This window comes from Pristiophorus japonicus, chromosome 3, assembly GCF_044704955.1.
Source record: "Pristiophorus japonicus isolate sPriJap1 chromosome 3, sPriJap1.hap1, whole genome shotgun sequence".
In the NCBI taxonomy this organism is placed as follows: Eukaryota; Metazoa; Chordata; class Chondrichthyes; family Pristiophoridae; genus Pristiophorus; species Pristiophorus japonicus.
Genome location: NC_091979.1, coordinates 326,443,727 through 326,470,086, shown reverse-complemented (window position 1 = coordinate 326,470,086; position 26,360 = coordinate 326,443,727). Strand labels below are relative to the sequence as shown.

Genomic DNA, 26,360 nt, shown 5'->3' with positions numbered 1-26,360 from the left:
GAGTGGCCATTCCTCAGCAAGTGGTTAGAATCTGGAATACACTGCTCCAAAGGGCGGTGGAGTCAGACTCAATCTTATCTTTCAAAACGGAGTTGGATAAATATCCGAATGAAAAAAATTGCACAGCTGTGGGTAAATGACAGGGGCGTGAGACTTGTTGAGAGTTGGCATGGGCTCGACGGGCTGCAACCATTCCCTTATTCTTCGATTTTATAAGTTAGTGGCACATTTAATAGTGTGCATGTCAGCAGAATATTGAAAGGGACATGGATTCAGTCGGCACAACGAGAGGCATCTGATTCAGAAGATTCGGGTGCACGAAAATTCGGGTTTAATGACTTTAAAAGCATCATTTTTGTTTTGTGAAGATTCGGTCAGAGAAATGTTTGGGAAAATAATTTTTTGCTGAGAAGGGCTCAGCACTTCATCTTCTTTTTGGCTGTTTGGGCCACACTTCTTTTCGATGTTATTATTCCAGAATGCATATTTTCTTTGCTGTTTCACAATAAGCAGTCCCTTGCACTACAGTCTATCTCACTGTTTCGAACGTCTCATGTACATGTTACCAGCAATGAACATTTTGAAGCAGACTTCTAAAGCACAGTGTCCAAAATGGTTTATGGATTCAGAGGTAAAGTGCAGAGCACAGCTAAGTTATTCAATTAAGGACTCCACTTCAGTTAACATTTCTTTAGTTGTGCAAATGAAGATCATCAGTCAATAAATGATGTTTTCCCATGAAGGCAGGATAACATTTAATGATTATGCATTTTCTAAGTAAAAGCACATGCGATTCAGGGCGAAGTGGCAAATTGGATCCAAATTTGGCTCAGAGGCAGGAAGCAAAGGGTAATGTTTGATGGGTGTTTTTGTGACTGGAAGGATGTTTCCAGTGGGGTTCCACAGTTTTCAGTGCCAGATCCATTGCTTTTTATGGTATTTATCAATGAACTAAACTTGAATATAGGTGTTATAATTACGAAGTTTTCAGGTGTTATTAAAATAGGCAGTGTGATTGATAATGAAGAAGAAAGCTGGAGACTCCAGGAAGATATCAATCAACTGATAAGGGGGTAGAGCAGTGGCAAATTGAATTTAATCCAGAGATGTGAGAGATCGCGCATTTGTGGAGGGCGAACAAGGAAAGGGAATACACATCAACTGGTATGACATTGAGAAGTGCAGAGGAACAAAGGTAACTGGGATTGCTTGTCCACAGATCCCTGAATGTAGCTAACCAGTTGGAAAAGTTGATAAAGAAGTCATATGGAATGGTTGCATTTATTGGCAGAAGCAAGGAACAGAACAGCAAGTGGGTTATGCTAGAACTGTATAAAATTCTGGTTAGGCCACAGCTGGAGTACTGCGTGCAGTTCTGGTCACCGCATTGAAGGAAGAACGTGAATACGCTGGAGAGGGTACAGAGGAGATTTACGTAGATGTTGCCGGGAGTGGAGCAACTTTGCTATGAGGACAGATTGGATAGGATGGGTTTGTTTTCCTTGGAACAGAGGAGGCTGATGGGCGACCGCATTGAGGTGTATAAAAATAGGAGGGGCCTAGATATTGTTGATTAAAAGGGTCTATTTCACATAGTGGAGTGGTCAACAACCAGGCTGCATAATTTAAAAGTAATTAGTGTAAGCGTTAAAGGGGATTTGAAGTGAACATTCTGCATGCAGATGTTTGTGGGGGTCTCAAACTCACTGCCTGAAAGTGTGGTGCAGGCAGAAACCCTCACCACATTTAACCAGTTCTTAGATGTGCACATGAAATGCAATAAGGTGCAGGGGTACACACCTAAAACTGGGCATTTGTTGGCCGGTGCAGATACGATGGGCGTAAATGACTCCTTCCATGCTGTAAACCTCACTGATTATATAATTATCGGTTAGGATTACTTTCATGATGCAAAACGTGGCAATCAGATAATTAATGCTGTTTCCAGTGAAGAAGTGTTCGTGCAAGCTGGGGCTCGAACTCAGGAAGCTGAGATGAAGCATCTTATGAGGCTGCTGTTCGGAGCACGGGGAGCGTTGTCTGGAACGGTGGCATTTTGCAGCCCAGTGAAGGGCGATAAACCGCTGTTTGATGCTGCATTCTCCGCTTTCCGCCGGCAGCGGCTGATTGGAGAGTGTGGGAGCGGAAGTTAGGGCTTGTCCCGCCCTCACTCACTCTGGAGCTGAGGAAGAGCGATTAGTCGATGGGTTTGTTTGTGGCTTTAATTTTCTGTTGTGAAGCGTGGTGGCGTGGCAGGATCCTTTAATAATCTCTCACAGCTGACCTGAATGCACGGAATGTGCAGCTTTGAGATATGGTTTCTCCAGCGTCAGGGCTGGAAACGGGAGGGAGTGAGAGATACTGTGTAGAATTTGAGTGTGAACAGAACTGTAGAGAGAAATCATCAAATGGAACAGCATCGTGAGACACTGCACTCTGTTAATATTGAACCACTAATATGAATGATTTAATTTTATCTAATCATTAATTGAACACGTTTGCATAATGTTACCGCCCGGTTTCCTTTCGCGTGTGAGGCGAACGTGATAACCACTACACTACGGAAACGCTGTGGCAGTAACATTGTTGGGAACATAACCAGAGCTTTAACCTCAACAGCTGGACTACACTTCTGGAGCTTGTGTCACGAGAACAGAATGACGGTGCTATATTTAGCAAGGTTGTGAGTGTGGCAGGAAGTGATCCCGTGTTTCTCTGCCTTTATACATAGGAACAGAAGTGGCCATTCCTCAGCAAGTGGTTAGAATCTGGAATACACTGCTCTAAAGGGCGGTGGAGTCAGACTCAATCTTATCTTTTAAAACGGAGTTGGATAAGTATCCGAATGCAAAAAATTGCACAGCTGTGGGTAAATGACAGGGGAGTGAGACTTGTTGAGAGTTGGCATGGGCTCGACGGGCTGCAACCATTCCCTTATTCTTTGATTGTGTAAGTTAGTGGCACATTTAATAGTGTGCATGTCAGCAGAATATGGAAAGGGACATGGATTCAGTAGGCACAACGAGAGGCATCTGATTCAGAAGATTCGGGTGCACGAAAATTCGGGTTTAATGACTTTAAAAGCATCATTTTTGTTTTGTGAAGATTCGGTCAGAGAAATGTTTGGGAAAAGAATTTTTTGCTGAAAAGAACTCAGCACTTCATCTTCTTTTTGGCTGTTAGGGTCACACTTCTTTTCGATGGTATTCTTCCAGAATGTATATTTTCTTTGCTGTTTCACAATAATCAGTCCCTTGCACTATAGTCTATCTCACTGTTTCCAACTTTCCATGTACATGTTACCAGCAATGAACATTTTGAAGCAGGCAGAAACCCTCACCACATTTAACAAGTTCTTAGACGTGCACATGAAATGCAATAAGGTGCAGGGGTACACACCTAAAACTTGGCATTTGTTGGCCGGTGCAGATACGATGGGCTTAAATGACTCCTTCCATGCTGTAAACCTCTATGATTATATAATTATCGGTAAGGATTACTTTCATGATGCAAAACGTGGCAATCAGATAATTAATGGTGTTTCCAGTGAAGAAGTGTTCGTGCAAGCTGGGGCTCGAAGTCAGGAAGCTGAGATGAAGCATCTTATGAGGCTGCTGTTCGGTGTACGGGGGGCGTTGTCTCGAACGGTGGCATTTTGCAGCCCAGTGAAGGGCGGTAAACCGCTGTTTGATGCTGCATTCTCCGCTTTCCGCCGGCAGCGGTTGATTGGAGAGTGTGGGAGCGGAAGTTAGGGCTTGTCCCGCCCTCACTCACTCTGGAGCTGGGGAAGAGCGATTATTCGATGGGTTTGTTTGTGGCTTTAATTTTCTGTTGTGAAGCGTGGTGGCGTGGCAGGATCCTTTAATAATCTCTCACAGCTGACCTGAATGCACGGAATGTGCAGCTTTGAGATATGGTTTCTCCAGCGTCAGGGCTGGAAACGGGAGGGAGTGAGAGACACTGTGTAGAATTTGAGTGTGAACAGAACTGCAGAGAGAAATCAGCAAATGGAACAGCATCGTGAGACACTGTACTCTGTTAATATTGAACCACTAATATGAATGATTTAATTTTATACAATCATTAATTGAACACGTTTGCATAATGTTTCCGCCCGGTTTCGAACCGGGGACCTTTCGCGTGTGAGGCAAACGTGATAACCACTACACTACGGAAACGCTGTGGCAGTAACATTGTTGGGAACATAACCAGAGCTTTAACCTCAACAGCTGGACCACACTTCTGGAGCTTGTGTCACGAGAATAGAATGACGGTGCTATATTTAGCAAGGTTGTGAGTGTGGCAGGCATTGATCCCGTGTTTCTCTGCCTTTATACATAGGAACAGGAGTGGCCATTCCTCAGCAAGTGGTTAGAATCTGGAATACACTGCTCCAAAGGGCGGTGGAGTCAGACTCAATCTTATCTTTCAAAACGGAGTTGGATAAATATCCGAATGAAAAAAATTGCACAGCTGTGGGTAAATGACAGGGGCGTGAGACTTGTTGAGAGTTGGCATGGGCTCGACGGGCTGCAACCATTCCCTTATTCTTCGATTTTATAAGTTAGTGGCACATTTAATAGTGTGCATGTCAGCAGAATATTGAAAGGGACATGGATTCAGTCGGCACAACGAGAGGCATCTGATTCAGAAGATTCGGGTGCACGAAAATTCGGGTTTAATGACTTTAAAAGCATCATTTTTGTTTTGTGAAGATTCGGTCAGAGAAATGTTTGGGAAAATAATTTTTTGCTGAGAAGGGCTCAGCACTTCATCTTCTTTTTGGCTGTTAGGGCCACACTTCTTTTCGATGTTATTATTCCAGAATGCATATTTTCTTTGCTGTTTCACAATAAGCAGTCCCTTGCACTACAGTCTATCTCACTGTTTCGAACGTCTCATGTACATGTTACCAGCAATGAACATTTTGAAGCAGACTTCTAAAGCACAGTGTCCAAAATGGTTTATGGATTCAGAGGTAAAGTGCAGAGCACAGCTAAGTTATTCAATTAAGGACTCCACTTCAGTTAACATTTCTTTAGTTGTGCAAATGAAGATCATCAGTCAATAAATGATGTTTTCCCATGAAGGCAGGATAACATTTAATGATTATGCATTTTCTAAGTAAAAGCACATGCGATTCAGGGCGAAGTGGCAAATTGGATCCAAATTTGGCTCAGAGGCAGGAAGCAAAGGGTAATGTTTGATGGGTGTTTTTGTGACTGGAAGGATGTTTCCAGTGGGGTTCCACAGTTTTCAGTGCCAGATCCATTGCTTTTTATGGTATTTATCAATGAACTAAACTTGAATATAGGTGTTATAATTACGAAGTTTTCAGGTGTTATTAAAATAGGCAGTGTGATTGATAATGAAGAAGAAAGCTGGAGACTCCAGGAAGATATCAATCAACTGATAAGGGGGTAGAGCAGTGGCAAATTGAATTTAATCCAGAGATGTGAGAGATCGCGCATTTGTGGAGGGCGAACAAGGAAAGGGAATACACATCAACTGGTATGACATTGAGAAGTGTAGAGGAACAAAGGTAACTGGGATTGCTTGTCCACAGATCCCTGAATGTAGCTAACCAGTTGGAAAAGTTGATAAAGAAGTCATATGGAATGGTTGCATTTATTGGCAGAAGCAAGGAACAGAACAGCAAGTGGGTTATGCTAGAACTGTATAAAATTCTGGTTAGGCCACAGCTGGAGTACTGCGTGCAGTTCTGATCACCGCATTGAAGGAAGAACGTGAATACGCTGGAGAGGGTACAGAGGAGATTTACGTAGATGTTGCCGGGAGTGGAGCAACTTTGCTATGAGGACAGATTGGATAGGATGGGTTTGTTTTCCTTGGAACAGAGGAGGCTGATGGGCGACCGCATTGAGGTGTATAAAAATAGGAGGGGCCTAGATATTGTTGATTAAAAGGGTCTATTTCACATAGTGGAGTGGTCAACAACCAGGCTGCATAATTTAAAAGTAATTAGTGTAAGCGTTAAAGGGGATTTGAAGTGAACATTCTGCATGCAGATGTTTGTGGGGGTCTCAAACTCACTGCCTGAAAGTGTGGTGCAGGCAGAAACCCTCACCACATTTAACCAGTTCTTAGATGTGCACATGAAATGCAATAAGGTGCAGGGGTACACACCTAAAACTGGGCATTTGTTGGCCGGTGCAGATACGATGGGCGTAAATGACTCCTTCCATGCTGTAAACCTCACTGATTATATAATTATCGGTTAGGATTACTTTCATGATGCAAAACGTGGCAATCAGATAATTAATGCTGTTTCCAGTGAAGAAGTGTTCGTGCAAGCTGGGGCTCGAACTCAGGAAGCTGAGATGAAGCATCTTATGAGGCTGCTGTTCGGAGCACGGGGAGCGTTGTCTGGAACGGTGGCATTTTGCAGCCCAGTGAAGGGCGGTAAACCGCTGTTTGATGCTGCATTCTCCGCTTTCCGCCGGCAGCGGCTGATTGGAGAGTGTGGGAGCGGAAGTTAGGGCTTGTCCCGCCCTCACTCACTCTGGAGCTGAGGAAGAGCGATTAGTCGATTGGTTTGTTTGTGGCTTTAATTTTCTGTTGTGAAGCGTGGTGGCGTGGCAGGATCCTTTAATAAGCTCTCACAGCTGACCTGAATGCACGGAATGTGCAGCTTTGAGATATGGTTTCTCCAGCGTCAGGGCTGTAAACGGGAGGGAGTGAGAGACACTGTGTCGAATTTGAGTGTGAACAGAACTGTAGAGAGAAATCAGCAAATGGAACAGCATCGTGAGACACTGCACTCTGTTAACATTGAACCACTAATATGAATGATTTAATTTTATCTTATCATTAATTGAACACGTTTGCATAATGTTTCCGCCCGGTTTCGAACCGGGGACTTTTCGCGTGTTAGGCGAACGTGATAACCACTACACTACAGAAACGCTGTGCCAGTAACATTCTTGGGAACATAACCAGAGCTTTAACCTCAACAGTTGGACTACACTTCTCGAGATTGTGTCACGAGAATAGAATAACGGTGCTATATTTAGCAAGGTTGTGAGTGTGGCAGGAATTGATCCCGTGTTTCTCTGCCTTTATACATAGGAACAGGAGTGGCCATTCCTCAGCAAGTGGTTAGAATCTGGAATACACTTCTCTAAAGGGCGGTGGAGTCAGACTCAATCTTATCTTTCAAAACGGAGTTGGATAAGTATCCGAATGAAAAAAATTGCACAGCTGTGGGTAAATGACAGGGGAGTGAGACTTGTTGAGAGTTGGCATGGGCTCGACGGGCTGCATCCATTCCCTTATTCTTTGATTCTATAAGTTAGTGGCACATTTAATAGTGTGCATGTCAGCAGAATATTGAAAGGGACATGGATTCAGTCGACACAACGAGAGGCATCTGATTCAGAAGATTCGGGTGCACGAAAATTCGGGATTAATGACTTTAAAAGCATCATTTTTCTTTTATGAAGATTCGGTCAGAGAAATGTTCGAAAAATAAATTTTTGCTGAAAAGGGCTCAGCACTTCATCTTCTTTTTGGCTGTTCGGGCCACACTTCTTTTCGATGGTATTCTTCCAGAATGTATATTTTCTTTGCTGTTTCACAATAACCAGTCCCTTGCACTACAGTCTATCTCACTGTTTCCAACGTCTCATGTACATGTTACCAGCAATGAACATTTTGAAGCAGACTTCTAAAGTACAGTGTCCAAAATGGTTTATGGATTCAGAGCTAAAGTGCAGAGCACAGATAAGGTATTAAATTAAGGATTCTCCTTCAGTTAACATTTCTTTAGTTGTGCAAATGAAGATCATCAGTCAATTAATGATGTTTTCCCATGAAGGCAGGATAACATTTAATGATTATGCATTTTCTAAGTAAAAGCCCATGTGATTCAGGGCGAAGTGGCAAATTGGATCCAAATTTGGCTCAGAGGCAGGAAGCAAAGGGTAATGTTTGATGGGTGTTTTTGTGACTGGAAGGATGTTTCCAGTGTGGTTCCACAGTTTTCAGTGCCAGATCCATTGCTTTTTATGGTATTTATCAATGATCTAAACTTGAATATAGGTGTTATGATGACGAAGTTTTCAGGTGTTATTAAAATAGGCAGTGTGGTTGATAATGAAGAAGAAAGCTGGAGACTCCAGGAAGATATCAATCAACTGATAAGGGGGTAGAGCAGTGGCAAATTGAATTTAAACCAGAGATGTGAGAGATCGCGCATTTGTGGAGGGCTAACAAGGAAAGGGAATACACATCAACTGGTATGACATTGAGAAGTGTAGAGGAACAAAGGTAACTGGGATTGCTTGTCCACAGATCCCTGAAGGTAGCTGACCAGTTGGAAAAGTTGATTAAGAAGTCATATGGAATGGTTGCATTTATTGGCAGAAGCAAGGAACAGAACAGCAAGTGGGTTATGCTAGAACTGTATAAAATTCTGGTTAGGCCACAGCTGGAGTACTGCGTGCAGTTCTGGTCACCGCATGAAGGAAGAACCTGAATACGCTGGAGAGGGTACAGAGGAGATTTACGTAGATGTTGCCGGGAGTGGAGCAACTTTGCTATGAGGACAGATTGGATAGGATGGGTTTGTTTTCCTTGGAACAGAGGAGGCTGATGGGCGACAGCATTGAGGTGTATAAAAATAGGAGGGGCCTAGATATTGTTGATTAAAAGGGTCTATTTCACAGAGTGGAGTGGTCAACAACCAGGCTGCATAATTTAAACGTAATCAGTGTAAGGGTTAAATGGGATTTGAAGTGAACATTCTGCATGCAGATGTTTGTGGGGGTCTCAAACTCACGGCCTGAAAGTGTGGTGCAGGCAGAAACCCTCACCACATTTAACCAGTTCTTAGATGTGCACATGAAATGCAATAAGGTGCAGGGGTACACATCTAAAACTGGGCATTTGTTGGCCGGTGCAGATACGATGGGCGTAAATGACTCCTTCCATGCTGTAAACCTCTATGATTATATAATTATCGGTTAGGATTACTTTCATGATGCAAAACGTGGCAATCAGATAATTAATGCTGTTTCCAGTGAAGAAGTGAACGTGCAAGCTGGGGCTCGAACTCAGGAAGCTGAGATGAAGCATCTTATGAGGCTGCTGTTCGGTGTACGGGGAGCGTTGTCTCGAACGGTGGCATTTTGCAGCCCAGTGAAGGGCGGTAAACCGCTGTTTGATGCTGCATTCTCCGCTTTCCGCCGGCAGCGGCTGATTGGAGAGTGTGGGAGCGGAAGTTAGGGCTTGTCCCGCCCTCACTCACTCTGGAGCTGAGGAAGAGCGATTAGTCGATGGGTTTGTTTGTGGCTTTAATTTTCTGTTGTGAAGCGTGGTGGCGTGGCAGGATCCTTTAATAATCTCTCACAGCTGACCTGAATGCACGGAATGTCCAGCTTTGAGATATGGTTACTCCAGCGTCAGGGCTGCAAACGGGAGGGAGTGAGAGACACTGTGTAGAATTTGAGTGTGAACAGAACTGTAGAGAGAAATCAGCAAATGGAACAGCATCGTGAGACACTGCACTCTGTTAACATTGAACCACTAATATGAATGATTTAATTTTATCTTATCATTAATTGAACACGTTTGCATAATGTTTCCACCCGGTTTCGAACCGGGGACTTTTCGCGTGTTAGGCGAACGTGATAACCACTACACTACAGAAACACTGTGGCAGTAAACATTGTTGGGAACATAACCAGAGCTTTAACCTCAACAGCTGGACTACACTTCTGGAGCTTGTGTCACGAGAATAGAATAACGGTGCTATACTTAGCAAGGTTGTGAGTGTGGCAGGAATTGATCCCGTGTTTCTCTGCCTTTATACATAGGAACAGGAGTGGCCATTCCTCAGCAAGTGGTTAGAATCTGGAATACACTTCTCTAAAGGGCGGTGGAGTCAGACTCAATCTTATCTTTCAAAACGGAGTTGGATAAGTATCCGAATGAAAAAAATTGCACAGCTGTGGGTAAATGACAGGGGAGTGAGACTTGTTGAGAGTTGGCATGGGCTCGACGGGCTGCATCCATTCCCTTATTCTTTGATTCTATAAGTTAGTGGCACATTTAATAGTGTGCATGTCAGCAGAATATTGAAAGAGACATGGATTCAGTCGGCACAACGAGAGGCATCTGATTCAGAAGATTCCGGTGCATGATAATTCGGGTTTAATGACTTTAAAAGCATCATTTTTCTTTTGTGAAGATTCGGTCAGAGAAATGTTTGAAAAAGAATTTTTTGCTGAAAAGGGCTCAGCACTTCATCTTCTTTTTGGCTGTTAGGGCCACACTTCTTTTCGATGGTATTCTTCCAGAATGTATATTTTCTTTGCTGTTTCACAATATCCAGTCCCTTGCACTGCAGTCTATCTCACTGTTTCCAACGTCTCATGTACATGTTACCAGCAATGAACATTTTGAAGCAGACTTCTAAAGCACAGTGTCCAAAATGGTTTATGGATTCAGAGGTAAAGTGCAGAGCACAGATAAGGTATTAAATTAAGGATTCTCCTTCAGTTAACATTTCTTTAGTTGTGCAAATGAAGATCATCAGTCAATTAATGATGTTTTCCCATGAAGGCAGGATAACATTTAATGATTATGCATTTTCTAAGTAAAAGCCCATGTGATTCAGGGCGAAGTGGCAAATTGGATCCAAATTTGGCTCAGAGGCAGGAAGCAAAGGGTAATGTTTGATGGGTGTTTTTGTGACTGGAAGGATGTTTCCAGTCTGGTTCCACAGTTTTCAGTGCCAGATCCATTGCTTTTTATGGTATTTATCAATGATCTAAACTTGAATATAGGTGTTATGATTACGAAGTTTTCAGGTGTTATTAAAATAGGCAGTGTGGTTGATAATGAAGAAGAAAGCTGGAGACTCCAGGAAGATATCAATCAACTGATAAGGGGGTAGAGCAGTGGCAAATTGAATTTAAACCAGAGATGTGAGAGATCGCGCATTTGTGGAGGGCTAACAAGGAAAGGGAATACACATCAACTGGTATGACATTGAGAAGTGTAGAGGAACAAAGGTAACTGGGATTGCTTGTCCACAGATCCCTGAAGGTAGCTGACCAGTTGGAAAAGTTGATTAAGAAGTCATATGGAATGGTTGCATTTATTGGCAGAAGCAAGGAACAGAACAGCAAGTGGGTTATGCTAGAACTGTATAAAATTCTGGTTAGGCCACAGCTGGAGTACTGCGTGCAGTTCTGGTCACCGCATGAAGGAAGAACCTGAATACGCTGGAGAGGGTACAGAGGAGATTTACGTAGATGTTGCCGGGAGTGGAGCAACTTTGCTATGAGGACAGATTGGATAGGATGGGTTTGTTTTCCTTGGAACAGAGGAGGCTGATGGGCGACAGCCTTGAGGTGTATAAAAATAGGAGGGGCCTAGATATTGTTGATTAAAAGGGTCTATTTCACAGAGTGGAGTGGTCAACAACCAGGCTGCATAATTTAAACGTAATCAGTGTAAGGGTTAAATGGGATTTGAAGTGAACATTCTGCATGCAGATGTTTGTGGGGGTCTCAAACTCACGGCCTGAAAGTGTGGTGCAGGCAGAAACCCTCACTACATTTAACAAGTTCTTAGATGTGCACATCAAATGCAATAAGGTGCAGGGGTGCACACCTAAAACTGGGCAATTGTAGGCCGGTGCAGATACGATGGGCTTAAGTGACTCCTTCCATGCTGTAAACCTCTATGATAATATAATTATCGGTTACGATTACTTTCATGATGCAAAACGTGGCAATCAGATAATTAATGGTGTTTCCAGTGAAGAAGTGTTCGTGCAAGCTGGGGTTCGAAGTCCAGAAGCTGAGATGAAGCATCTTATGAGGCTGCTGTTCGGTGTACGGGGAGCGTTGTCTCGAACGGAGGCATTTTGCAGCCCAGTGAAGGGCGGTAAACCGCTGTTTGATGCTGCATTCTCCGCTTTCCGCCGGCAGCGGCTGATTGGAGAGTGTGGGAGCGGAAGTTAGGGCTTGTCCCGCCCTCACTCACTCTGGAGCTGGGGAAGAGCGATTATTCGATGGGTTTGTTGTGGCTTTAATTTTCTGTTGTGAAGCGTGGTGGCGTGGCAGGATCCTTTAATAATCTCTCACAGCTGACCTGAATGCACGGAATGTGCAGCTTTGAGATATTGTTTCTCCAGCGTCAGGGCTGGAAACGGGAGGGAGTGAGAGACACTGTGTAGAATTTGAGTGTGAAAAGAACTGCAGAGAGAAATCAGAAAATGGACCAGCATCGTGAGACACTGCACTCTGTTAATATTGAACCAATAATATGAATGATTTAATTTTATCTAATCATTAATTGAACACGTTTGCATAATGTTTCCGCCCAGTTTCGAAACGGGGACTTTTCGCGTGTGAGGCGAACGTGATAACCACTACACTACGGAAACGCTGTGCCAGTAACGTTGTTGGGAACATAACCAGATCTTTAACCTCAACAGCTGGACGACACTTCTGGAGCTTGTGTCACGAGAATAGAATGACGGTGCTATATTTCGCAATGTTGTGAGTGAGGCAGGAATTGATCCCGTGTTTCTCTGCCTTTATACATAGGAACAGGAGTGGCCATTCCTCAGCAAGTGGTTAGAATCTGGAATACACTGCTCTAAAGGGCGGTGGAGTCAGATTCAATCTTATCTTTCAAAACGGAGTTGGATAAGTTTCCTAATGAAAAACATTGCACAGCTGTGGATAAATGACAGGGGAGTGAGACTTGTTGAGAGTTGGCATGGGCTCGACGGGCTGCAACCATTCCCTTATTCTTTGATTCTAGAAGTTAGTGGCACATTTAATAGTGTGCATGTCAGCAGAATATTGAAAGGCACATGGATTCAGTCGGCACAACCAGAGGCATCTGATCCAGAAGATTCGGGTGCACGACAATTCGGGTTTAATGACTTTAAAAGCATCATTTTTGTTTTGTGAAGATTCGGTCAGAGAAATGTTTGGGAAAATAATTTTTTGCTGAAAAGGGCTCAGCACTTCATCTTCTTTTTGGCTGTTAGGGCCACACTTCTTTTCGATGGTATTCTTCCAGAATGTATATTTTCTTTGCTGTTTCACAATAACTAGTCCCTTGCACTACAGTCTATCTCACTGTTTCCAACGTCTCATGTACATGTTACCAGCAATGAACATTTTGAAGCAGACTTCTAAAGCACAGTGTCCAAAATGGTTCATGGCTTCAGAGGTAAAGTGCAGAGCACAGATAAGTTATTCAATTAAGGACTCTCCTTCAGTTAACATTTCTTTAGTTGTGCAAATGAAGATCATCAGTCAATTAATGATGTTTTCCCATGAAGGCAGGATAACATTTAATGATTATGCATTTTCTAAGTAAAAGCCCATGTGATTCAGGGCGAAGTGGCATATTAGATCCAAATTTGGCTCAGCGGCAGGAAGCAAAGGGTCATGTTTGATGGGTGTTTTTGTGACTGGAAGGATGTTTCCAGTGGGGTTCCGCAGTTTTCAGTGCCAGATCCATTGCTTTTTATGGTATTTATCAATGATCTAAACTTGAATATAGGTGTTATGATTACGAAGTTTTCAGGTGTTATTAAAATAGGCAGTGTGGTTGATAATGAAGAAGAAAGCTGGAGACTCCAGGAAGATATCAATCAACTGATAAGGAGGTAGAGCAGTGGCAAATGGAATTTAATCCAGAGATGTGAGAGATCGCGCATTTGTGGAGGGCTAACAAGGAAAGGGAATACACATCAACTGGTATGACATTGAGAAGTGTAGAGGAACAAAGGTAACTGGGATTGCTTGTCCACAGATCCCTGAAGGTAGCTGGCCAGTTGGAAAAGTTGGTTAAGAAGTCATATGGAATGGTTGCATTTATTGGCAGAAGCAAGGAACAGAACAGCAAGTGGGTTATGCTAGAACTGTATAAAATTCTGGTTAGGCCACAGCTGGAGTACTGCGTGCAGCTCTAGTCACCGCATTGAAGAAAGGACGTGAATACGCTGGAGAGGGTACAGAGGAGATTTACGTACATGTTGCCGGGAGTGGAGCAACTTTGCTATGAGGACAGATTGGATAGGATAGGTTTGTTTTCCTTGGAACAGAGAAGGCTGATTGGCGACAGCATTGAGGTGTATAAAAATAGAAGGGGCCTAGATATTGTTCAATAAAAGTGTCTATTTCACATAGTGGAGTGGTCAACAACCAGGCTGCATAATTTAAAAGTAATTAGTGTTAGGGTTAAAGGGGATTTGAAGTGAACATTCTGCATGCATATGTTTGTGCGGGTCTCAAACTCACTGCCTGAAAGTGTGGTGCAGGCAGAAACCCTCACCACATTTAACAAGTTCTTAGATGTGCACATGAAATGCAATAAGGTACAGAGGTACACACCTAAAACTGAGCATTTGTTGGCCGGTGCAGATACGATGGGCTTAAATGACTGCTTCCATGCTGTAAACCTCGATGATTATATAATTATCGGTTAGGATTACTTTCATGATGCAAAACGTGGCAATCAGATAATTAATGGTGTTTCCAGTGAAGAAATGTTCGTGCAAGCTGGGGCTCGAAATCAGGAAGCTGAAATGAAGCATCTTATGAGGCTGCTGTTTGGTGTACGGGGAGCGTTGTCTCGAACGGTGGCATTTTGCAGCCCAGTGAAGGGCGGAAAGCCGCTGTTTGATGCTGCATTCTCCGCTTTCCGCCGGCAGCGGCTGATTGGAGAGTATGGGATTGGAAGTTAGGGCTTGTCCCGCCCTCACTCACTCTGGATCTGGGGAAGAGCGATTCGTCGATGGGTTTGTTTGTGGCTTCAATTTTCTGTTGTGAAGCGTGGTGGCGTGGCAGGATCCTTTAATAATCTCTCACAGCTGACCTGAATGCACGGAATGTGCAGCTTTGAGATATGGTTTCTCCAGCGTCAGGGCTGGAAACGGGAGGGAGTGAGAGACACTGTGTAGAATTTGAGTCTGAACAGAACTGCAGAGAGAAATCATCAAATGGAACAGCATCGTGAGACACTGCACTCTGTTAATATTGAACCACTAATATGAATGATTTAATTTTATCTAATCATTAATTGAACACGTTTGCATAATGTTTCCACCCGGTTTCGAACCGGGTACCTTTCGCGTGTGAGGCGAGCGTGATAACCACTACACTACGGAAACGCTGTGGCAGTAAGATTGTTGGGAACATAACCAGAGCTTCAACCTCAACAACTGGACTACACTTCTGCAGCTTGTGTCACGAGAATAGAATGACGGTGCTATATTTCGCAAGGTTGTGAGTGTGGCAGGAATTGATCCTGTGTTTCTCTGTTTTTATACATCGGAACAGCAGTGGCCATTCCTCAGCAAGTGGTTAGAATCTGGAATACACTGCTCTAAAGGGCGGTGGAGTCAGACTCAATCTTATCTTTCAAAACGGAGTTGGATAAGTATCCGAATGAAAAAAATTGCACAGCTGTGGGTAAATGACAGGGGAGTGAGACTTGTTGAGAGTTGGCATGGGCTCGACGGGCTGCAAACATTCCCTTATTCTTTGATTCTATAAGTTAGTGGCATATTTAATAGTGTGCATGTCAGCAGAATATTGAAAGGGACATGGATTCAGTCGGCACAACGAGAGGCATCTGATTCAGAAAATTCGGGTGCACGTCAATTCGGGTTTAATGACTTTAAAAGCATCATTTTTGTTTTGTGAAGATTCGGTCAGAGAAATGTTTGGGCAAAGATTTTTTTGCTGAAAAGGGCTCAGCACTTCATCTTCTTTTTGGCTGTTAGGGCCACACTTCTTTTCGATGGTATTCTTCCAGAATGTATATTTTCTTTGCTGTTTCACAATAACCAGTCCCTTGCACTACAGTCTATCTCACTGTTTCCAACGTCCCATGTACATGTTACCAGCAAGGAACATTTTGAAGCAGACTTCTAAAGCACAGTGTCCAAAATGGTTTATGGATTCAGAGGTAAAGTGCAGAGCACAGATAAGTTATTCAATTAAGGACTCTCCTTCAGTTAACATTTCTTTAGTTGTGCAAATGAAGATCATCAGTCAATTAATGATGTTTTCCCATGAAGGCAGGATAACATTTAATGATTATGCATTTTCTAAGTAAAAGCCCATGTGATTCAGGGCGCAATGGCAAATTGGATCCAAATTTGGCTCAGAGGCAGGAAGCAAACGGTAATGTTTGATGGGTGTTTTTGTGACTGGAAGGATGTTTCTAGTGGGGTTCCACAGTTTTCAGTGCCAGATCCATTGCTTTTTATGGTATTTATCAATGATCTAAACTTGAATATCGGTGTTATGATTACGAAGTTTTCAGGTGTTATTAAAATAGGCAGTGTGGTTGATAATGAAGAAGAAAGCTGGAGACTCCAGGAAGATATCAATCAACTGATAAGGGGGTAGAGCAGTGGCAAATGGAATTTAATCCAGAAATGTGAGAGATCGCTCATTTGTGGAGGGCTAACAAGGAAAGGGAATACACATCAACTGGTATGACAATTAGAAGTGTAGAGGAACAAAGGCAACTGGGATTGCTTGTCCACAGATCCCTGAAGGTAGCTGGCGAGTTGGAAAAGTTGGTTAAGAAACATAGAAACATAGAAACATAGAAAATAGGTGCAGGAGTAGGCCATTCGGCCCTTCTAGCCTGCACCGCCATTCAATGAGTTCATGGCTGAACATTCAACTTCAGTACCCCATTCCTGCTTTCTCGCCATACCCCTTGATCCCCCTAGCAGTAAGGACCTCATCTAACTCCTTTTTGAATATATTTAGTGAATTGGCCTCAACAACTTTCTGTGGTAGAGAATTCCACAGGTTCACCACTCTCTGGGTGAAGAAGTTCCTCCGCATCTCGGTCCTAAATGGCTTACCCCTTATCCTTAGACTGTGACCCCTGGTTCTGGACTTCCCCAACATTGGGAACATTCTTCCTGCATCTAACCTGTCTAACCCCGTCAGAATTTTATATGTTTCTATGAGGTCCCCTCTCATTCTTCTGAACTCCAGTGAATACAAGCCCAGTTGATCCAGTCTTTCTTGATAGGTCAGTCCCGCCATCCCGGGAATCAGTCTGGTGAACCTTCGCTGCACTCCCTCAATAGCAAGAATGTCCTTCCTCAGGTTAGGAGACCAAAACTGTACACAATACTCCAGGTGTGGCCTCACCAATGCCCTGTACAACTGTAGCAACACCTCCCTGCCCCTGTACTCAAATCCCCTTGCTATGAAGGCCAACATGCCATTTGCTTTCTTAACCGCCTGCTGCACCTGCATGCCAACCTTCAATGACTGATGTACCATGACACCCAGGTCTCTTTGCACCTCCCCTTTTCCTAATCTGTCACCATTCAGATAATAGTCTGTCTCTCTGTTTTTACCACCAAAGTGGATAACCTCACATTTATCCACATTATACTTCATCTGCCATGCATTTGCCCACTCACCTAACCTATCCAAGTCGCTCTGCAGCCTCACAGCATCCTCCTCGCAGCTCACACTGCCACCCAACTTAGTGTCATCCGCAAATTTGGAGATACTACATTTAATCCCCTCATCTAAATCATTAATGTACAGTGTAAACAGCTGGGGCCCCAGCACAGAACCTTGCGGTACCCCACTAGTCACTGCCTGCCATTCTGAAAAGTACCCATTTACTCCTACTCTTTGCTTCCTGTCTGACAACCAGTTCTCAATCCATGTCAGTACACTACCCCCAATCCCATGTGCTCTAACTTTGCACATCAATCTCTTGTGTGGGACCTTGTCGAACGCCTTCTGAAAGTCCAAATATACCACATCAACTGGTTCTTCCTTATCCACTCTACTGGAAACATCCTCAAAAAATTCCAGAAGATTTGTCAAGCATGATTTCCCTTTCACAAATCCATGCTGACTTGCACCTATCATGTCACCTCTTTCCAAATGCACTGCTATGACATCCTTAATAATTGATTCCATCATTTTACCCACTACCGATGTCAGGCTGACCGGTCTATAATTCCCTGTTTTCTCTCTCCCTCCTTTTTTAAAAAGTGGGGTTACATTGGCTACCCTCCACTCCATAGGAACTGATCCAGAGTCAATGGAATGTTGGAAAATGACTGTCAACGCATCCACTATTCCCAAGGCCACCTCCTTAAGTACTCTGGGATGCAGTCCATCAGGCCCTGGGGATTTATCGGCCTACAATCCCATCAATTTCCCCAACACAATTTCCCGGCTAATAAGGATTTCCCTCAGTTCCTCCTCCTTACTAGACCCCCCGACCCCTTTTATAACCGGAAGGTTGTTCGTGTCCCCCTTCGTGAATACCGAACCAAAGTACTTGTTCAATTGGTCCGCCATTTCTTTGTTCCCCGTTATGACTTCCCCTGATTCTGACTGCAGGGGACCTACATTTGTCTTTACTAACCTTTTTCTCTTTACATATCTATAGAAACTTTTGCAATCCGTCTTAATGTTCCCTGCAAGCTTCTTCTCATACTCCATTTTCCCTGCCCTAATCAAACCCTTTGTCCTCCTCTGCTGAGTTCTAAATTTCTCCCAGTCCCCAGGTTCGCTGCTATTTCTGGCCAATTTGTATGCCACTTCCTTGGCTTTAATACTATCCCTGATTTCCCTTGATAGCCACGGTTGAGCCACCTTCCCTTTTTTATTTCTATGCCAGACAGGAATGTACAATTGTTGTAGTTCATCCATGCGGTCTCTAAATGTCTGCCATTGCCCATCCACAGTCAACCCCTTAAGTATCATTCGCCAATCCATCTCAGCCAATTCACGCCTCATACCTTCAAAGTTAGCCTTCTTTAAGTTCTGGACCATGGTCTCTGAATTAACTGTTTCATTCTCCATCCTAATGCAGAATTCCACCATATTATGGTCACTCTTCCCCAAGGGGCCTCGCACAACGAGATTGCTAATTAATCCTTTCTCATTACATAACACCCAGTCTAAGATGGCCTCCCCCCTAGTTGGTTCCTCGACATATTGGTCTAAAAAACCATCCCTTATGCACTCCAGAAAATCCTCCTCCACCGTATTGCTTCCAGTTTGGTTAGCCCAATCTATGTGCATATTAAAGTCACCCATTATAACTGCTGCACCTTTATTGCACGCACCCCTAATTTCCTGTTTGATGCCCTCCCCAACATCACTACTACTGTTTGGAGGTCTGTACACAACTCCCACTAACGTTTTTTGCCCTTTGGTGTTCTGCAGCTCTACCCATATAGATTCCACATCATCCAAGCTAATGTCCTTCCTAACTATTGCCTTAATCTCCTCCTTAACCAGCAATGCTACCCCACCTCCTTTTCCTTTTATTCTATCCTTCCTGAATGTTGAATACCCCTGGATGTTGAGTTCCCAGCCCTGCTCATCCTGGAGCCACGTCTCCGTAATCCCAATCACATCATATGGAAGTCATATGGAATGGTTGCATTTATTGGCAGAAGCAAGGAACAGAACAGCAAGTGGGTTATGCTAGAACTGTATAAAATTCTGGTTAGGCCACAGCTGGAGTAATGCGTGCAGTTCTGTTCACCGCATTGATGGAAGAACGTGAATACGCTGGAGAGGGTACAGAGGAGATTTACGTAGATGTTGCCGGGAGTGGAGCAACTATGCTATGAGGACAGATTGGATAGGATGGGTTTGTTTTCCTTGGAACAGAGGAGGCTGATGGGCGACAGCTTTGAGGTGTATAAAAATAGGAGGGGCCTAGAGATTGTTGATTAAAAGGGTCTATTTCACATAGTGGAGTGGTCAACAACCAGGCTGCATAATTTAAAAGTAATCAGTGTTAGGGTTAAAGGGGATTTGAAGTGAACATTCTGCATGCAGATGTTTGTGGGGGTCTCAAACTCACTGCCTGAAAGTGTGGTGCAGGCAGAAACCCTCACCACATTTAACAAGTTCTTCGATGTGCACATGAAATGCAATAAGGTGCAGGAGTGCACATCTAAAATTGGGCATTTGTTGGCCGCTGCAGATACGATGGGCTTAAATGACTCCTTCCATGCTGTAAACCTGTATGATTAGAAAATTATCGGTTAGGATTATTTTCATGATGCAAAACGTGGCAATCAGATAACTAATGGTGTTTCCAGTGAAGAAGTGCTCGTGCAAGCTGGGTCTCGAACTCAGGAATCTGAGATGAAGCATCTTACGAGGCTGCTGTTCGGTGTACGGGGAGCGTTGTCTCGAACGGTGGCATTTTGCAGCCCAGAGAAGAGCGGTAAACCGCTGTTTGATGCTGCATTCTCCGTTTTCCGCCGGCAGCGGCTCATTGGAGAGTGTGGGATTGGAAGTTAGGGCTTGTCCCGCCCTCACTCACTCTGGAGCTGGTGAAGAGCGATTAGTCGATGGGTTTGTTTGTGGCTTTAATTTTCTGTTGTGAAGCGTTGTGGCGTGGCAGGATCCTTTAATAATCTCTCACAGCTGACCTGAATGCACGGAATGTGCATCTTTGAGATATGGTTTCTCCAGCGTCAGGGCTGGAAACGGGAGGGAGTGAGAGACACTGTGTAGAATTTGAGTGTGAACAGAACTGTAGAGAGAAATCATCAAATGGAACAGCATCGTGAGACACTGCACTCTGTTAATATTGAACCACTAATATGAATGATTTAATTTTATCTAATCATTAATTGAACACGTTTGCATAATGTTTCCACCCGGTTTCGAACCGGGGAACTTTCGCGTGTGAGGCGAACGTGATAACCACTACACTACTGAAACTCTGCTGCATTAATATCGTTGGGAACATAACCAGAGCTTTAACCTCAACAGCTGGACTGCACTTCTGGAGCTTGTGTCACGAGAATAGAATGACGGTGCGAAATTTAGCAAGGTTGTGAGTGTGGCAGGAATTGATCCCGTGTTTCTCTGCCTTTATACATAGGAACAGGAGTGGCCATTCCTCAGCAAGTGGTTAGAATCTGGAATACACTGCTCTAAAGGGCGGTGGAGTCAGACTCAATCTTATCTTTCAAAACGGAGTTGGATAAGTATCCGAATGAAAAAAATTGCACAGCTGTGGGTAAATGACAGGGGAGTGAGACTTGTTGAGAGTTGGCATGGGCTCGACGGGCTGCAAACATTCCCTTATTCTTTGATTCTATAAGTTAGTGGCATATTTAATAGTGTGCATGTCAGAAGAATATTGAAAGGGACATGGATTCAGTCGGCACAACGAGAGGCATCTGATTCAGAAAATTCGGGTGCACGTCAATTCGGGTTTAATGACTTTAAAAGCATCATTTTTGTTTTGTGAAGATTCGGTCAGAGAAATGTTTGGGCAAAGATTTTTTTGCTGAAAAGGGCTCAGCACTTCATCTTCTTTTTGGCTGTTAGGGCCACACTTCTTTTCGATGGTATTCTTCCAGAATGTATATTTTCTTTGCTGTTTCACAATAACCAGTCCCTTGCACTACAGTCTATCTCACTGTTTCCAACGTCCCATGTACATGTTACCAGCAAGGAACATTTTGAAGCAGACTTCTAAAGCACAGTGTCCAAAATGGTTTATGGATTCAGAGGTAAAGTGCAGAGCACAGATAAGTTATTCAATTAAGGACTCTCCTTCAGTTAATATTTCTTTAGTTGTGCAAATGAAGATCATCAGTCAATTAATGATGTTTTCCCATGAAGGCAGGATAACATTTAATGATTATGCATTTTCTAAGTAAAAGCCCATGTGATTCAGGGCGCAATGGCAAATTGGATCCAAATTTGGCTCAGAGGCAGGAAGCAAACGGTAATGTTTGATGGGTGTTTTTGTGACTGGAAGGATGTTTCTAGTGGGGTTCCACAGTTTTCAGTGCCAGATCCATTGCTTTTTATGGTATTTATCAATGATCTAAACTTGAATATCGGTGTTATGATTACGAAGTTTTCAGGTGTTATTAAAATAGGCAGTGTGGTTGATAATGAAGAAGAAAGCTGGAGACTCCAGGAAGATATCAATCAACTGATAAGGGGGTAGAGCAGTGGCAAATGGAATTTAATCCAGAAATGTGAGAGATCGCTCATTTGTGGAGGGCTAACAAGGAAAGGGAATACACATCAACTGGTATGACAATTAGAAGTGTAGAGGAACAAAGGCAACTGGGATTGCTTGTCCACAGATCCCTGAAGGTAGCTGGCGAGTTGGAAAAGTTGGTTAAGAAGTCATATGGAATGGTTGCATTTATTGGCAGAAGCAAGGAACAGAACAGCAAGTGGGTTATGCTAGAACTGTATAAAATTCTGGTTAGGCCACAGCTGGAGTACTGCGTGCAGTTCTGTTCACCGCATTGATGGAAGAACGTGAATACGCTGGAGAGGGTACAGAGGAGATTTACGTAGATGTTGCCGGGAGTGGAGCAACTATGCTATGAGGACAGATTGGATAGGATGGGTTTGTTTTCCTTGGAACAGAGGAGGCTGATGGGCGACAGCATTGAGGTGTATAAAAATAGGAGGGGCCTAGATATTGTTGATTAAAAGGGTCTATTTCACATAGTGGAGTGGTCAACAACCAGGCTGCATAATTTAAAAGTAATCAGTGTTAGGGTTAAAGGGGATTTGAAGTGAACATTCTGCATGCAGATGTTTGTGGGGGTCTCAAACTCACTGCCTGAAAGTGTGGTGCAGGCAGAAACCCTCACCACATTTAACAAGTTCTTCGATGTGCACATGAAATGCAATAAGGTGCAGGAGTGCACATCTAAAATTGGGCATTTGTTGGCCGCTGCAGATACGATGGGCTTAAATGACACCTTCCATGCTGTAAACCTGTATGATTAGAAAATTATCGGTTAGGATTATTTTCATGATGCAAAACGTGGCAATCAGATAACTAATGGTGTTTCCAGTGAAGAAGTGCTCGTGCAAGCTGGGTCTCGAACTCAGGAATCTGAGATGAAGCATCTTACGAGGCTGCTGTTCGGTGTACGGGGAGCGTTGTCTCGAACGGTGGCATTTTGCAGCCCAGAGAAGAGCGGTAAACCGCTGTTTGATGCTGCATTCTCCGTTTTCCGCCGGCAGCGGCTCATTGGAGAGTGTGGGAGTGGAAGTTAGGGCTTGTCCCGCCCTCACTCACTCTGGAGCTGGTGAAGAGCGATTAGTCGATGGGTTTGTTTGTGGCTTTAATTTTCTGTTGTGAAGCGTGGTGGCGTGGCAGGATCCTTTAATAATCTCTCACAGCTGACCTGAATGCACGGAATGTGCATCTTTGAGATATGGTTTCTCCAGCGTCAGGGCTGGAAACGGGAGGAATAAGAGACACTGTTTAGAATTTGAGTGTGAACAGAACTGTAGAGAGAAATCATCAAATGGAACAGCATCGTGAGACACTGCACTCTGTTAATATTGAACCACTAATATGAATGATTTAATTTTATCTAATCATTAATTGAACACGTTTGCATAATGTTTCCACCCGGTTTCGAATCGGGGAACTTTCGCGTGTGAGGCGAACGTGATAACCACTACACTACTGAAACTCTGCTGCATTAACATCGTTGGGAACATAACCAGAGCTTTAACCTCAACAGCTGGACTGCACTTCTGGAGCTTGTGTCACGAGAATAGAATGACGGTGCGAAATTTAGCAAGGTTGTGAGTGTGGCAGGAATTGATCCCGTGTTTCTCTGCCTTTATACATAGGAACAGGAGTGGCCATTCCTCAGCAAGTGGTTAGAATCTGGAATACACTGCTCTAAAGGGCGGTGGAGTCAGACTCAATCTTATCTTTCAAAACGGAGTTGGATAAGTATCCGAATGAAAAAAATTGCACAGCTGTGGGTAAATGACAGGGGAGTGAGACTTGTTGAGAGTTGGCATGGGCTCGACGGGCTGCAAACATTCCCTTATAACTTGATTCTATAAGTTAGTGGCATATTTAATAGTGTGCATGTCAGCAGAATATTGAAAGGGACATGGATTCAGTCGGCACAACGAGAGGCATCTGATTCAGAAAATTCGGGTGCACGTCAATTCGGGTTTAATGACTTTAAAAGCATCATTTTTGTTTTGTGAAGATTCGGTCAGAGAAATGTTTGGGCAAAGATTTTTTTGCTGAAAAGGGCTCAGCACTTCATCTTCTTTTTGGCTGTTAGGGCCACACTTCTTTTCGATGGTATTCTTCCAGAATGTATATTTTCTTTGCTGTTTCACAATAACCAGTCCCTTGCACTACAGTCTATCTCACTGTTTCCAACGTCCCATGTACATGTTACCAGCAAGGAACATTTTGAAGCAGACTTCTAAAGCACAGTGTCCAAAATGGTTTATGGATTCAGAGGTAAAGTGCAGAGCACAGATAAGTTATTCAATTAAGGACTCTCCTTCAGTTAACATTTCTTTAGTTGTGCAAATGAAGATCATCAGTCAATTAATGATGTTTTCCCATGAAGGCAGGATAACATTTAATGATTATGCATTTTCTAAGTAAAAGCCCATGTGATTCAGGGCGCAATGGCAAATTGGATCCAAATTTGGCTCAGAGGCAGGAAGCAAACGGTAATGTTTGATGGGTGTTTTTGTGACTGGAAGGATGTTTCTAGTGGGGTTCCACAGTTTTCAGTGCCAGATCCATTGCTTTTTATGGTATTTATCAATGATCTAAACTTGAATATCGGTGTTATGATTACGAAGTTTTCAGGTGTTATTAAAATAGGCAGTGTGGTTGATAATGAAGAAGAAAGCTGGAGACTCCATGAAGATATCAATCAACTGATAAGGGGGTAGAGCAGTGGCAAATGGAATTTAATCCAGAAATGTGAGAGATCGCTCATTTGTGGAGGGCTAACAAGGAAAGGGAATACACATCAACTGGTATGACAATTAGAAGTGTAGAGGAACAAAGGCAACTGGGATTGCTTGTCCACAGATCCCTGAAGGTAGCTGGCGAGTTGGAAAAGTTGGTTAAGAAGTCATATGGAATGGTTGCATTTATTGGCAGAAGCAAGGAACAGAACAGCAAGTGGGTTATGCTAGAACTGTATAAAATTCTGGTTAGGCCACAGCTGGAGTACTGCGTGCAGTTCTGTTCACCGCATTGATGGAAGAACGTGAATACGCTGGAGAGGGTACAGAGGAGATTTACGTAGATGTTGCCGGGAGTGGAGCAACTATGCTATGAGGACAGATTGGATAGGATGGGTTTGTTTTCCTTGGAACAGAGGAGGCTGATGGGCGACAGCATTGAGGTGTATAAAAATAGGAGGGGCCTAGAGATTGTTGATTAAAAGGGTCTATTTCACATAGTGGAGTGGTCAACAACCAGGCTGCATAATTTAAAAGTAATCAGTGTTAGGTTTAAAGGGGATTTGAAGTGAACATTCTGCATGCAGATGTTTGTGGGGGTCTCAAACTCACTGCCTGAAAGTGTGGTGCAGGCAGAAACCCTCACCACATTTAACAAGTTCTTCGATGTGCACATGAAATGCAATAAGGTGCAGGAGTGCACATCTAAAATTGGGCATTTGTTGGCCGCTGCAGATACGATGGGCTTAAATGACTCCTTCCATGCTGTAAACCTGTATGATTAGAAAATTATCGGTTAGGATTATTTTCATGATGCAAAACGTGGCAATCAGATAACTAATGGTGTTTCCAGTGAAGAAGTGCTCGTGCAAGCTGGGTCTCGAACTCAGGAATATGAGATGAAGCATCTTACGAGGCTGCTGTTCGGTGTACGGGGAGCGTTGTCTCGAACGGTGGCATTTTGCAGCCCAGAGAAGAGCGGTAAACCGCTGTTTGATGCTGCATTCTCCGTTTTCCGCCGGCAGCGGCTCATTGGAGAGTGTGGGAGTGGAAGTTAGGGCTTGTCCCGCCCTCACTCACTCTGGAGCTGGTGAAGAGCGATTAGTCGATGGGTTTGTTTGTGGCTTTAATTTTCTGTTGTGAAGCGTGGTGGCGTGGCAGGATCCTTTAATAATCTCTCACAGCTGACCTGAATGCACGGAATGTGCATCTTTGAGATATGGTTTCTCCAGCGTCAGGGCTGGAAACGGGAGGGAGTGAGAGACACTGTGTAGAATTTGAGTGTGAACAGAACTGTAGAGAGAAATCATCAAATGGAACAGCATCGTGAGACACTGCACTCTGTTAATATTGAACCACTAATATGAATGATTTAATTTTATCTAATCATTAATTGAACACGTTTGCATAATGTTTCCACCCGGTTTCGAACCGGGGAACTTTCGCGTGTGAGGCGAACGTGATAACCACTACACTACTGAAACTCTGCTGCATTAACATCGTTGGGAACATAACCAGAGCTTTAACCTCAACAGCTGGACTGCACTTCTGGAGCTTGTGTCACGAGAATAGAATGACGGTGCGAAATTTAGCAAGGTT

General features: G+C 43.6%; 7 non-coding genes across 7 annotated transcripts; all 7 read right to left on the bottom strand.

The window, feature by feature from the left end:
* Positions 1-4,105: 4,105 nt before the first annotated feature.
* Positions 4,106-4,178, bottom strand: trnav-cac (transfer RNA valine (anticodon CAC)). The gene has a single exon. It is a non-coding gene; the product is annotated as a tRNA-Val (tRNA).
* A 2,675-nt stretch (positions 4,179-6,853) lies between these two features.
* trnav-aac (transfer RNA valine (anticodon AAC)) lies at positions 6,854-6,926 on the bottom strand. The gene has a single exon. It is a non-coding gene; the product is annotated as a tRNA-Val (tRNA).
* Positions 6,927-9,599: 2,673 nt separating this feature from the next.
* Positions 9,600-9,672, bottom strand: trnav-aac (transfer RNA valine (anticodon AAC)). Its single transcript has one exon. It is a non-coding gene; the product is annotated as a tRNA-Val (tRNA).
* A 2,673-nt stretch (positions 9,673-12,345) lies between these two features.
* trnav-cac (transfer RNA valine (anticodon CAC)) lies at positions 12,346-12,418 on the bottom strand. The gene has a single exon. It is a non-coding gene; the product is annotated as a tRNA-Val (tRNA).
* Positions 12,419-15,093: 2,675 nt separating this feature from the next.
* Positions 15,094-15,166, bottom strand: trnav-cac (transfer RNA valine (anticodon CAC)). The gene has a single exon. It is a non-coding gene; the product is annotated as a tRNA-Val (tRNA).
* A 5,511-nt stretch (positions 15,167-20,677) lies between these two features.
* On the bottom strand, positions 20,678-20,750 carry trnav-cac (transfer RNA valine (anticodon CAC)). The gene has a single exon. It is a non-coding gene; the product is annotated as a tRNA-Val (tRNA).
* A 5,422-nt stretch (positions 20,751-26,172) lies between these two features.
* trnav-cac (transfer RNA valine (anticodon CAC)) lies at positions 26,173-26,245 on the bottom strand. The gene has a single exon. It is a non-coding gene; the product is annotated as a tRNA-Val (tRNA).
* Between the last annotated feature and the right edge of the window lie 115 nt (positions 26,246-26,360).